At 41.6% G+C, this 12,283-nt stretch overlaps 1 long non-coding RNA gene across 4 annotated transcripts in view; it reads right to left on the bottom strand.

The window, feature by feature from the left end:
• Gm30991 overlaps window positions 1-12,283 on the bottom strand; it is a 58,757-nt gene that overhangs the window by 22,961 nt on the left and 23,513 nt on the right. For 3 of the 4 annotated variants that reach the window (XR_867400.2, XR_375761.3, XR_375762.3), the window contains one exon: window positions 2,499-4,031. The exons of the other annotated variant lie outside the window; for it this stretch is intronic. This is a non-coding gene — a long non-coding RNA (predicted gene, 30991). The remainder of the gene's footprint in view (window positions 1-2,498; window positions 4,032-12,283) is intronic. 4 annotated transcript variants of the gene reach the window in all.

Genomic DNA, 12,283 nt, shown 5'->3' with positions numbered 1-12,283 from the left:
GGATACAAATTGGAAAGAAAGAAGTCAAAATATCCCTTTTTGCAGATGATATGATAGTATATATAAGTGACCCTAAAAATTCCACCAGAGAACTCATAAAACTGATAAACAGCTTCAATGAAGTAGCTGGATATAAAATTAACTCAAACAAGTCAATGGCCTTTCTGCAAAGGATAAACAGGCTGAGAAAGAAATTAGGGAAACAACACCCTTCTCAATAGTCACAAATAATATAAAATTCCTTGGCGTGACTCTAACTAAGGAAATGAAAGATCTGTATGATAAGAACTTCAAGTCTCTGAAGAAAGAAATTAAAGAAGATATCAGAAGATGGAAAGATGTCCCATGCTCATGGATTTGCAGTATCAATATAGTAAAAATGGCTATCTTGCCAAAAGCAATCTACAGATTCAATGCAATCCCCCTCAAAATTCCAACTCAATTCTTCAACGAATTAGAAAGGGCAATCGGCAGATTCATCTGGAATAACAAAAAACCTAGGATAGCAAAAACTCTTCTCAAGCATAAAAGAACCTCTGGTGGAATCACCATGCCAGACCTAAAGCTGTACTACAGAGCAATTGTGATAAAAACTGCATGGTACTGGTATAGTGACAGACAAGTAGACCAATGGAACAGAATTGAAGACCCAGAGATGAACCCACACACCTATGGTCACTTGATCTTTGACAAGGGAGCTAATACCATCCAGCGGAAGAAAGACAGCATTTTCAACAAATGGTGTTGGCACAACTGGCGGTTATCATGTAGAAGAATGTGAATTGATCCATTTCTATCTCCTTGTACTAAGGTCAAATCTAAGTGGATCAAGGAACTCCACATAACACCAGAGACACTGAAACTTATAGAGGAGAAAGTAGGGAAAACCCTCGAAGATATGGGTACAGGGGAAAAAATTCCTGAATAGAACAGCAATGGCTTGTGCTGTAAGATCGAGAATCGATAAATGGGACCTCATAAAGTTGCAAAGCTTCTGCAAGGCAAAAGACACCGTCAATAAGACAAAAAGACCACCAACAGATTGGGAAAGGGTCTTTACCTATCCCAAATCAGATAGGGGACTAATATCCAATATATATAAAGAACTCAAGAAGGTGGACTCCAGAAAATCAAATAACCCCATTAAAAAATGTGGCTCAGAGCTGAGCAAATAATTCTCACCTGAGGAATACTGAATGGCAGAGAAGCACCTGAAAAAATGTTCAACATCCTTAATCATCAGGGAAATGCAAATCAAAACAACCCTGAGATTCCACCTCACACCAGTCAGAATGGCTAAGATCAAAAACTCAGGTGACAGCAGATGCTGGTGAGGATGTGGAGAAAGAGGAACACTCCTCCATTGTTGGTGGGATTGCAAGCTTGTACAACCACTCTGGAAATCAGTCTGGCGGTTCCTCAGAAAACTGGACATAGTACTACCGGAGGATCCTGCAATACCTCTCCTGGGCATATATCCAGAAGATGTCCCAACCGGTAAGAAGTACACATGCTCCACTATGTTCATAGCAGCCTTATTTATAATAGCCAGAAGCTGGAAAGAACCCTTATGTCCCTCAGAAGAGGAATGGATACAGAAAATGTGGTACATTTACACAATGGAGTACTACTTAGCTATTAAAAAGAATGAATTTATGAAATTCCTAGGCAAATGGATGGACCTGGAGGGCATCATCCTGAGTGAGGTAACCCAATCACAAAGGAACTCACACAATATGTACTCACTGATAAGTGGATATTAGCCCAGAAACTTAGGATATCCAAGATATAAGATACAATTTGCTAAACACATGAAACTCAAGAAGAACAAAGACCAAAGTGTGGACACTTTGCCCCTTCTTAGAATTGGGAACAAAACACCCATGGAAGTAGTTACAGAGACAAAGTTTGGAGCTGTGACGAAAGGATGGACCATCTAGAGACTGCCATATCCGGGGATCCATCCCATAATCAGCTTCCAAACGCTGACACTATTGCATACACTAGCAAGATTTTGCTGAAAGGACCCAGATATAGCTGTCTCTTGTGAGGCTATGCCGGGGCCTAGCAAACACAGAAGTGGATGATCACAGTCAGCTAATGGATGGATCACAGGGCCCCCAATGGAGGAGCTAGAGAAAGTACCCAAGGAGCTAAAGAGATCTGCAACCCTATAGGTGGAACAACAATATGAACTAACCAGTACCCAGTGGCTCTTGACTCTAGCTACATATGTATGAAAAGATGGCCTAGTCGGCCATCACTGGAAAGAGAGTTCCATTGGACTTGCAAACTTTATATGCCCCAGTACAGGGGAACGCCAGGGCCAAAAAGGGGGAGTGGGTGAGTGGGGGTGTGGGGGGGTGGGTATGGGGGACTTTTTCGATAGCATTGGAAATGTAAATGAGGAAAATACCTAATAAATTTTTTTTAAAAAGTCCTGGAATGATCAGAAATTCAAGGCCCATACATAAACATAATAAAATATATATACATACGCATATATATTCCACATAAGGTGTCACCCTCAATTATCTTCTTCAGGATATCATTAGATGTGAAGATGGTGAAGACGGTCACTCTGTCCTTGCACTCTGGCTGAGTTGCTTCATCTGGTGATGCAAAGCGAGGATTGGGATGATGCGGATGATGAGGATGGTGCAGATGATGCAGATGATGCAGATGATGCATATTCCTTTCTATCTCCTAACCCTGGGCACCTGTGTTCAAAGATCCCCTGGCATCCTGATGGCATGACCACTCTCCCAAAGGCGTCCTTGTTTTAAGGGAGATGATCATTGCTTTCTCGTACCTTTTTAAACTGTTAGGTTGAAGAGCTGCACATCTTTATTTCCCGTTCCCAGGAAGCCCAGTTGGTAAACTGGAGGAGGGGTTATATTCACTTCTATTTAAAAATGCATTACTTTGCCTCGAAATAATTTTCTGAAAGCATCATCTGGGATTTGGGACGAGCTATGATGTACTGCTCATTTCTTAATTTCCTTCTGCAACCTGCACCTGTTTTGATCTTTGATTTCCTTTAAATGTACAGCGAGGCAAATGTATTCTCTCACCATCACCTTTAATGCATCCAAAATTATACCCCTTGGAATTGTTTCGCTATTATTCATTTCAAAATGGTTTCTCAACATTTCTTGAATTTCATTTATCCAGGTAAAGTCTTTAAGCAAAAGGTTATTTGGGGGCCAGCACTGGATCCCAAGCTCACTCAGCCTCCTGAGATTATTTTCTTTGGAATCAGCCCAGGAAAGAATTCAGGTTGAGAGCTACAAAACTCAGCAAAATGGCAGAGAATTAAACAATATAGCTGGATGCATTTGCACTTTGCAGGAAAACCTGAGTAGAATACTTAGAATTTTTTTTCCAAAGACCTATTAGATGGATATGTTTGTTTATTTCATAATCTAATCTTTCAATTGCAAACTTAATATCCAATTAAATCACCCCTTTAAAGGAACGCTGGTTTCAGAGACTAATTAGCATGTTAAGAAAGGAAGTTTGCTCATTATTTGGGGTCTGTATAGAGCTGAAGCAACAGGAATCGACCTCACTAAAAAGATGCTTTCCAGGAGCCAAGTAGATGATTGGTGCGGTAATTACGTTATTTAAGGCCCTTCTCCGGCACTGAACGATGAATCGCATTTGCATAGGTGAAACAAAGACTCAAATGGGAGAAAACAAAGCAAAGTTGTTTCCCAGAAACAAAGAAATATAATGCTGCAGTGGCTTCTCTTCCTGAAGAGGAGAGGAGAGAAGCCGGTTCCCCTGCTGCGGCCCGCCCAGGCAGGCTGCAAACTGAACCCACAACCCACGGTGAGTCAGAGAGGGCACGCGGGACTGCTCCCTGAGGCTCGGCTACAGAGTAGCTAGAGTCGCTAGAGAGCTCCATCAAGTTGCACTTGGCAGGAGCCAGGTTTAAGGAGACCATAAACTGTTCGCCTGTGTTCACGGCAGCGTGATTCACGGTGGCCCAGACACGGAAGCAGCCCTAATGTCCATCCACACAGGAGCTGAAACACAAGACAGAATACGAACATGCAATTGGTAAGTGAGCCTTTAAACCGGTGGAGATTGTGACCCGTGTTAGGACACGGGTGACCCCTTGAACACATGTTGCTAAGCAGAATAAGCTCACGGTAAAAGGAGTGCACACTACATACAGTTGCCCTTTAAATGAGGTTCCTTAGGGCGGTCATCTTTTCAGGGACAGGAAGCAGGAAGGCAATTGCTAGGGGCCGAAGGAAGAAGGAAATAAGATGCTGCTGGTTTGCGGGGGCAGTTTCAGCTTTACGGAACATGAAGCATTCTGGAGATGGGTGATGGTCATGGCTTGACAACAATATTGATGGGTTTAACAGCACTGAACTGTACAGTGAAAGATAGGAAAGACTTAAGGTCTACATTGTGTGTATGTTACCACGATAAAAAAGAAAGGTATGAAGAAGATGATTTAAAAAGATCCAGACTTAAACAGATGGAAGCCCTTCTAAGATGTCATTAGAGAGTAGCATGGCATGTGTAGGGCTCCCCCAAATACCCACACCCCCCTCATTTCCCTTAGAGCTGTGGGATGGATAGACCATTTCAGCACTGCTGACATTGGGTGACGACCAGTGCCAGCCCTGGGGCTTCACCAGATGGTCAGTGACCCAGGTCTCCATCTTGAAATTCCTAGCTTTGTGACTGTTGACCTGGTGTTTGGCATGAACTCCAACTGGACAACCGAGCGAATGTAAAGGAGTTAGAACCTCCATTACCACAGTTCTGCTGCCTCCCCACTTCTCCAGGGACGGCTTCCCAGCAGCCCTCATCCTGGCTCCGTCCATTCACCCTGTCGCCCACTGCTGGGCATGTTGTTCTGCATTCTGTCTCAGGTATGGAGATGTATTGACATAGAGAACACAACACCTTCGAAGGCCACGTGTCCTTGTGGACAGACACCACGTTCCATGCTCTGAGCTATGCAGAAGCATCTGGCCCTTTTCTGAAGGTGTGCACCTGCATCCGACATGTCCCTATGCTAGAGGATGGGTCCCTTCCATGGCTGGGGGGCTGTCCTTCTTTGCCACCTTCCCAATCTGCCTGTGTTGTTCTCTTTTAAGTAGCTGCACAAAATATGAATTGTGTGATTTCAGTGATTCTGTATACAAGTTAAGTGCTAATATTTGCATTTAAATGAGGTTTTGTACAATGCAAAGATGAAAGGTAAAATCATGTTAATAAGTGGATTTTTAAATTTTTTTCTTTACTTCAATGGCACTGACTGGCCAATTTAAAAAGAAAATGTAACAAACAGAAAGGCCTAGAAGGAAAGAAAAGCTCTACCTTTTAGTACTTCCGTTAGCATTACTCTTCTCCCTGTATTTTAAACAAAGACCAGGGAATGCCACTGGTTGGGTGTGACTTTCTCACAAGAAGATGTTTCTATGTGACTGTGTTACAGTAAGGTGAGTAATAACTTTATTCTGTCAAAGGTCAGAGATAGTACTGTAATATTTTAAGCCTTGCCCCGTTCAAATGCTCTTACCACAACGAACCTCCCACTATGCCACAAAAGCAGCTGTAGACAACATATAAACACTTGAGTACAACAAGTGTTCAATAAAGTTTTATTTACAAATGAATATGGCTGTAGTCTACAGTTTACCAATTCCAGTCTTAAGAAAAAGAAAGGCTCTCTCATTTTCTCTCACCACCTTTAAACACATCAATAAGGTGCTACCTTGGGAAGTTGGTGTAAGACCCTTACCCCCAAGGAAGAGACAGAGATCCTAAGTCAAGTTTCATAGCAAGAACAGTCTAGAAAACTTGGAAGATGAAAGGCTTATTTGAGGGCTCCTGTAATTTAATATAGTGATGTGACTTTAGTGCGTGGTTAGATAGCAATGGTACAGAAACAGGCCCAACTCCTTGAAACATAATATGTGCTAAAGGCATGTAAAGATGAACTGGTTAATAGCTAGGTTAACTGAGAACTTGTATAGAAAGGAGAAAATTGAATATTTTATCCACCCAGTCACAATCAGATGAACTTCATTCTGGCTGAAAAGGCAAGGTATGGATCTTCCTGGGGAATACTAGTTCCAGTTCTGAGGTAAGAGATAAACAAAGAGAGAGTTTTGCAGATTCAGACAGCAAATGAGTAACCTCAGACTACAAAAACCAGGCAGCAGAGGTCAGAAGCCAAGTGCAGGAGATGCCTGGACCAGAGATCAAACTATGTGAGCATCAACACAACAATAGGCCAGGCCTAGTGGCATAGACTTGGAATCCCAGCCTTGGAAGGCTGAAGTCTAGGCTATATACTGAGACCCAATCTTCAAAAGCAAAACAGCAACAATAATAGCATAACTTCAATAGATTAAAATAGGTTTAAATCCAAGAACTGAGACAGAGAAGTTCATTGGTCAAATTAATGAATACTAGAAACCAACAATTTTGAACCAAACATTCATCTTACGTTGCCTATATAAACTATTCTTTATGGTAACCAAATAATTGATCAAAGGTTAAAATTACCTCATTTATGGAGCGGTGAAATTAGATCATCACCATGATCAGTCCTTTGAACCATCACCCCTCTGGGCAGCGATGGTTGGTAACCATGGGTATCACCAGGAAGACACAAAAGCCTGTCCTGCTTCTCTGCTATACAAGGGTGTGTTGACATGTGGGCAGGCCTGCAACCCTGCCCCTCAGCAGCCAGGAAGTTGAACCTGAATCTGATTGAGAGTCCAATCTAGATATAAAAACCAACTTAGTGAAATTGCAAGGCATAAAGGAACACTTTAAATAATAGAAGAGATGTGGTCAGCAGAAACCAGAGTAGGTAACTCCTGGACAGCAGGCCTCCTCAACACAGAAACTGTGAGGAAAGAGCAAGAGGCAAGGAAAAGGGACACACAGACGTTGTGGACTGTTAAAACAGAATTGATCACCCACCCCTCACTGTGAGCTCTTCAGCTTGTTTGAACTTGATCCAAAAATAGAAATTATAACAAGGCATTGATAAGGCATTGGGAGAATTAAACACTGGTATTTGGCAATATTAAGTAATTATTAAATTTTTTTCTTGTAATGATGACATTTTGGTTATATTTTTAAATAATTACCTTTTAAATTAAGTTATTTAGTATAGGTGTGTATGTTCACATGTGTGAGTGTGTATGCACAGATGTGGCGCACATGTGTGTCAGAGAACAACTTCTTGGGTAGAGCTTCTCTCCACCATGTGTGTGTCAAGGATTGAACTCAGGTCATCAAAGTTGGGAGCAGATACTTTTACATGCTGAGCCATCTCAGTGACCCTTAAAATAACTCTTTTTTTTTTAAGTATACACAGCACAAAACAATATTCCTAAATGAAGCCATATAATATCTTGAATTTGCTTCAAATCAGCATGAGGGAAGAGACAATAAAGGAAATGTGTGATCCAAGATAGGTCCTAAGGTGATCATTCTAGAATCTTGTTGTGGGTATATGGGAGTCTCTAGTGCTATTTTCTCTAATTATGTGTATATTTGAAATTCACCACAGAAAAACACTGTTTTTTTTTTTTAAGATAAATCGTTTCCTTTTGTTTACAAAAAGACCTTGCTCAATTTCAGACCAAAATATCAGCTGCAAGATTGTATCTTCTACATAGGACAAAGAAGGCACTATAGTCAAATCTCAACAATATTGCTTCTTAGACAAGACCTTAACAATGGCAGCACAAGTTAACATGCCAGTGTGGATGGGGGAGATTTCACAGAGGCTCACCCCTAAATGAAGAGCTCTATGCAATTAATAACAGCTGAGAATTAGTCCTCCCCAGGGAGGAACCGTGTATTTGTTACTTTTCTGCTGCTGTGACAAAACACCATGACTAAAGCAACAATGTATAAAAGAGAGTTCATTTAGACCGTACAGTTCCAGAGGGGTGAGAGTCCATTGCCTTAATGGCGGGGAACATGGCTACAGGGGGCAGGCTGGAGTGGCAGCTAGGAGCTTACATCTCAATCCACAAGCAAGAAACAGAGAGAGCTAACTGGAAGTGACATGTATCTTTTGAAACCTCAAGGCCCACCCTACCCCCCTCCTGGCAACATACCTCCTCTGAAAAGACCATACCTTGTAATTCTCTCCAAACTAGGGACGAAATATTCAAATTCCCAAGACAAGGGGGACAGCTAATTCAAACCACCACAACCCCCCACCAGCTGATTATTCAGTAATAAGCACATATAAGCAGCACCAAACAGACTCGGCAGGTTGTATTTATACTTTTATATGTATTACACATGTAACAATAATGATTAAACAAAAAATAAATATGTAGAAGGACAAAAATATTTTTAAAAGAAATGAAACTTTTGGGGAGATTTACATTTTAATTTAGTGTGTGTGTGTGTGTGTGTGTGTGTGTGTGTGTGTGTGTGTGTGTGGTCTGTGTGTCTGAATGCAGGCATGTGCATGCCACAGCACACGTGTGGAGGTCAGAGGACAACTTTTGGAAGTGGAACCTCTCCTTCCACTGCAGATTCTTGGGACTGAACTCCGGTTATCAGGTTTATGTAGCAATTCGGTTAACTGAGCCATCTCATTGGCCCTATTGAGGGGCTACTAGCTTTGGTATGGCAGAAGCATTCAGCAAGCACTTAATGAGCACCCTTCAGGGACTCAAAGATCAAGAGACACAAGTAGAATATATGGAGGACCAATAAGTCTAGAAGTCTAATGCACAACTTGAGTTTTAAAGTAAAGAGTGTTGGGCTGTGTTCAGGATAGTCCCTAATAAGTAGGTTTTCTTTGTTCTTGCTTTAAACACATTGAAACAGCTAACTATATGAGTCCAGTTAAGTTAATTTGCTTTGCTATAATAAGCATTTTATTATCTCTCTGTACCCCTTAGCATCACGTTGTGTATCTTAAATATACACACTATGCATTGTTTGGTGAAAGACTGTTCAAGTGAAAGGTACTGTAGAATTATCACAGCAGTGGTAGAAATTGGAAAAGAGGGGCTGTCTCTTTATTAGGGAGAATGTTAGCCACTGTGAAATCTATGCAGACTCCAACAAAGGAACACTGAGATGAGCTTTATTTAATGTCCTTGGAAGAACCAATGAGCAAACCAATTGTCTGAGCAGACAATGGGGTTCTCTATTTGAATGGAAGTTTAAGTTCTTTGAATTCTATTAGAATCAAATACCTTGAGAATTTGCATCTTTTTTATTCACTTCAGTTCGGAAACCAAGCACACCATTGCAATTTACAAGGTCTGTCCTATTATTTATAAAATAAAAGGATGACAAGGTTTCTTGCAGAACAATTAGTGGTGGTTTCCACATCGATGTTCCTGCATTCCGTCAGTCATTCCTCCACCACCTGACAGCACCTCACTCTACACTTGAGAGAATGGAAAGAGCTGCCCCTGTCTAGCTGCCTCAAGGACAGGGGCCTGCCTGGGAAACTGTGTGGAGACTATGGAACATCAGTGGCCAGAGCAGCACCTGAAAGGGACCAGTTCACTGTGGCCTCTTTCTCTGGCAAAAGCTCTCTGTCCACTGCCCCAACTCCCTTCCAGTATTTTCTGGTCAGACTTCCCTCATTTGGTCTCTTGGAGGAAGCTCCATCTCTTGACTCCAATTACATAACTGTAGTTTTTGAAGTTACAAATAAAGAAATATGATTGGTCCAGCCTAGTTTCTCCTGGTAACTTGGCAGTCTAATCAATTAGCCCTTGTTAAGCACCTATGTTTGTCACATCAGCCACAACCAAGAGTAGAGTCACATGGTGTAAAAATAATAATAATGGATGTCTATCACAGTCACACACAACACTTTTACAAGAGATCACAGGGCAGCCAGGGCTATATAGATGGTAGCATGTGCTACCAGCTCTTGATCTACTGTTGCTAATTTTGATATGAGTCTGAAAACCAATTTAAGCTTCTGTTTATTGTACCCCAAATTCTAATACAACTCAAGTGAAATAGGTCTGACTGAGAGATTGACAACCTACTCAGGAAAAGCTACTCAGGACCAGCCCCTCTACACACACACACACACACACACACACACACACACATGCGTGCACATGTGTGCAATCACACAGCAGGAAAAAAAGTATGTATCATTTTCAGTGCACACAATCTCTTTGCTTTTTAAAAACAAAGGATTGTTAATCCAGAAACATGGCTCCATTGGCAAGGGATCACATCCAAAGACCTATGTCTGGGCAATCTGGCTGGGATACAGACATGCCATACACCTTTAATCGCTCTGGCTGGAATATAGACACACCCTTAGCACATTCCTTTAATCCCAATCTAATTTAGGCTCAAAGTGAGGAATCAAACAAAGATTTGACAGAATGAGTCTCAGATAAGATAGACCCAGCTCTCAGGAGAACAGACAGGAAAGAGAAAACTTAAGAGCATCACAGAGTGAGCCAAGAGTGGAGGGCAGTTCAGTAGTGCAGTTCAGTCGAGTTCAGGCAGTGCAGTGGAGTTCAGTTGAGTTGAGTTGAGTTGAGTTGAGTTGAGTGCAGTGCAGTGCAGTGCAGTGCATGTCCGCTGGATGCAGTTGAGTTCAGTTGAGTTCTTGTGGTTCCACTCAGTTTGTGCAGCCACTGCAGTTCATGTCATAGATTTCAGAGGCAGCTTTTCTGAGCTGAGCAAGTGAAAAGCCGAGAGAAAGCAGCTTGGGGGAGAGTTTGATCCAGAACCGTTGAATTGAACCAGCCAGCCAGAGTTCAAGAAAGAACTAGAAGGGGTGAGCTTAATCAGCAGTAAGCCTCCGAGACAGCAACTACATCTCGTGAGTAAAAGTTACTTTTCTTGGGCACTGGAGAAACTCCTGGGAGCTATAAATTTCAGTATGTAACAGTGACTGAAAATATCAATAATTTTTAACAAGCTACAGCTGGCTAAAAATTTTGTTATGTATTAGCAGTGGTGGCATTTATATGTTTTGTTCAGTTTACTCCTAACAAAGAAGGGACAATCTTTATTTGACAGACAAGTAAACTGAGGCTTAGAGGAATGTGTAAGGTCGTATTATTTATTCATGATAGCTCAGACTTTGAGCCCTGAATTGATGCATTTATCAATATGTCCTAAGGTCTTCATGCTGGCTTCTGTCACTGCTGCCCTGTGACCCAGGAAGGCCACTAAACTTTCTGTTTCAGCCACTTCATCACAACTTCAGTGAAAAGAAACACATATTCTGACCACTGTCCTGTTTTTTCTGAACTTGTCTGGACATGGTAAGAAGCTCAAATAGCAGTCTCAAAATGCCCTCACTCATTCCAGAGACAAATGTCCTCAACTCGGCAAACTACTCCAAGAAACACAACATTTTCTGAAAAGGAGGCCTTAGCACGCCAACAGTAGGCAAATGTATTTCAAAATAAATTCATTTATGATCATATTAAGAAGAGTTCCAACACAATGAGGTTTTTGTGGCCCTGTTTATGACAAGGGCTTTCAGGGTCTTCCATTACCTGAAGCGGTCAGGCAGTGGGGAAAACGAGCATGTTAAACAACTATTGCACATGTTGAAGAAATGAGAGCAGGTTGATTGAATTTATTAGATATGTGTTGCTGGCATCTTAAGATATAAAGCATTTATCACAAAACGATGATTTCTTCACTTAAGCTCATTAGAAAATCACACATCAATCATGCATAATTACAGAGTAATTTCTGCTGCTCCCCACAAATCATTACCATGTTTGCTAAAGTCAAATGGACTTTTTTTCATGACTTGGAGAGGTGGATTCTTCACAGAAATCAATGGGGAGCGAAGCCACTTCTCCCTCCGGGCTCCTATCTCTGAAAATCAGTCCTAGAAGAGAGGGAAGACTCTGGGGCCAGAGAGCCACTTCAGGCACACACTGTTGAGTCTAGAGAGTATAGATGAAGAGTGATCTGTACTCTGGAGAAAATTGAAAGGGTTAAGAGAGTGGTTCTCAACCTTCCCAAGGTGTCAACCCTTTAACACAGCTCCTTACATGGTGACCCCCAACCATAAAATTATTTTTATTGCTATTTCATAACTGTAATTTTCCTACTGCTATGAATCACAATGTAAATACTTTTGGAGACAGAAGTTTGCCAAAGGAGTCACGAGCCAGGGGCTGAGAACCACTGTTCTAGAGCTTAAGCAATAGCATTGATAATAGATTGCAATGTTGAGGGGGTCTGTGAGTCACAGTAGCCAACAACTCCAAAAAGAAGTAATCCATTCCTAGCACTAGGCTCTTTGTTAGCCTCT

The sequence above is a fragment of the Mus musculus genome, chromosome 3, assembly GCF_000001635.26.
Source record: "Mus musculus strain C57BL/6J chromosome 3, GRCm38.p6 C57BL/6J".
NCBI lineage: Eukaryota > Metazoa > Chordata > Mammalia > Rodentia > Muridae > Mus > Mus musculus.
The sequence above is the reverse complement of the archived record's forward strand: the minus strand, read 5'-3'. Positions and strand labels throughout refer to the sequence as shown.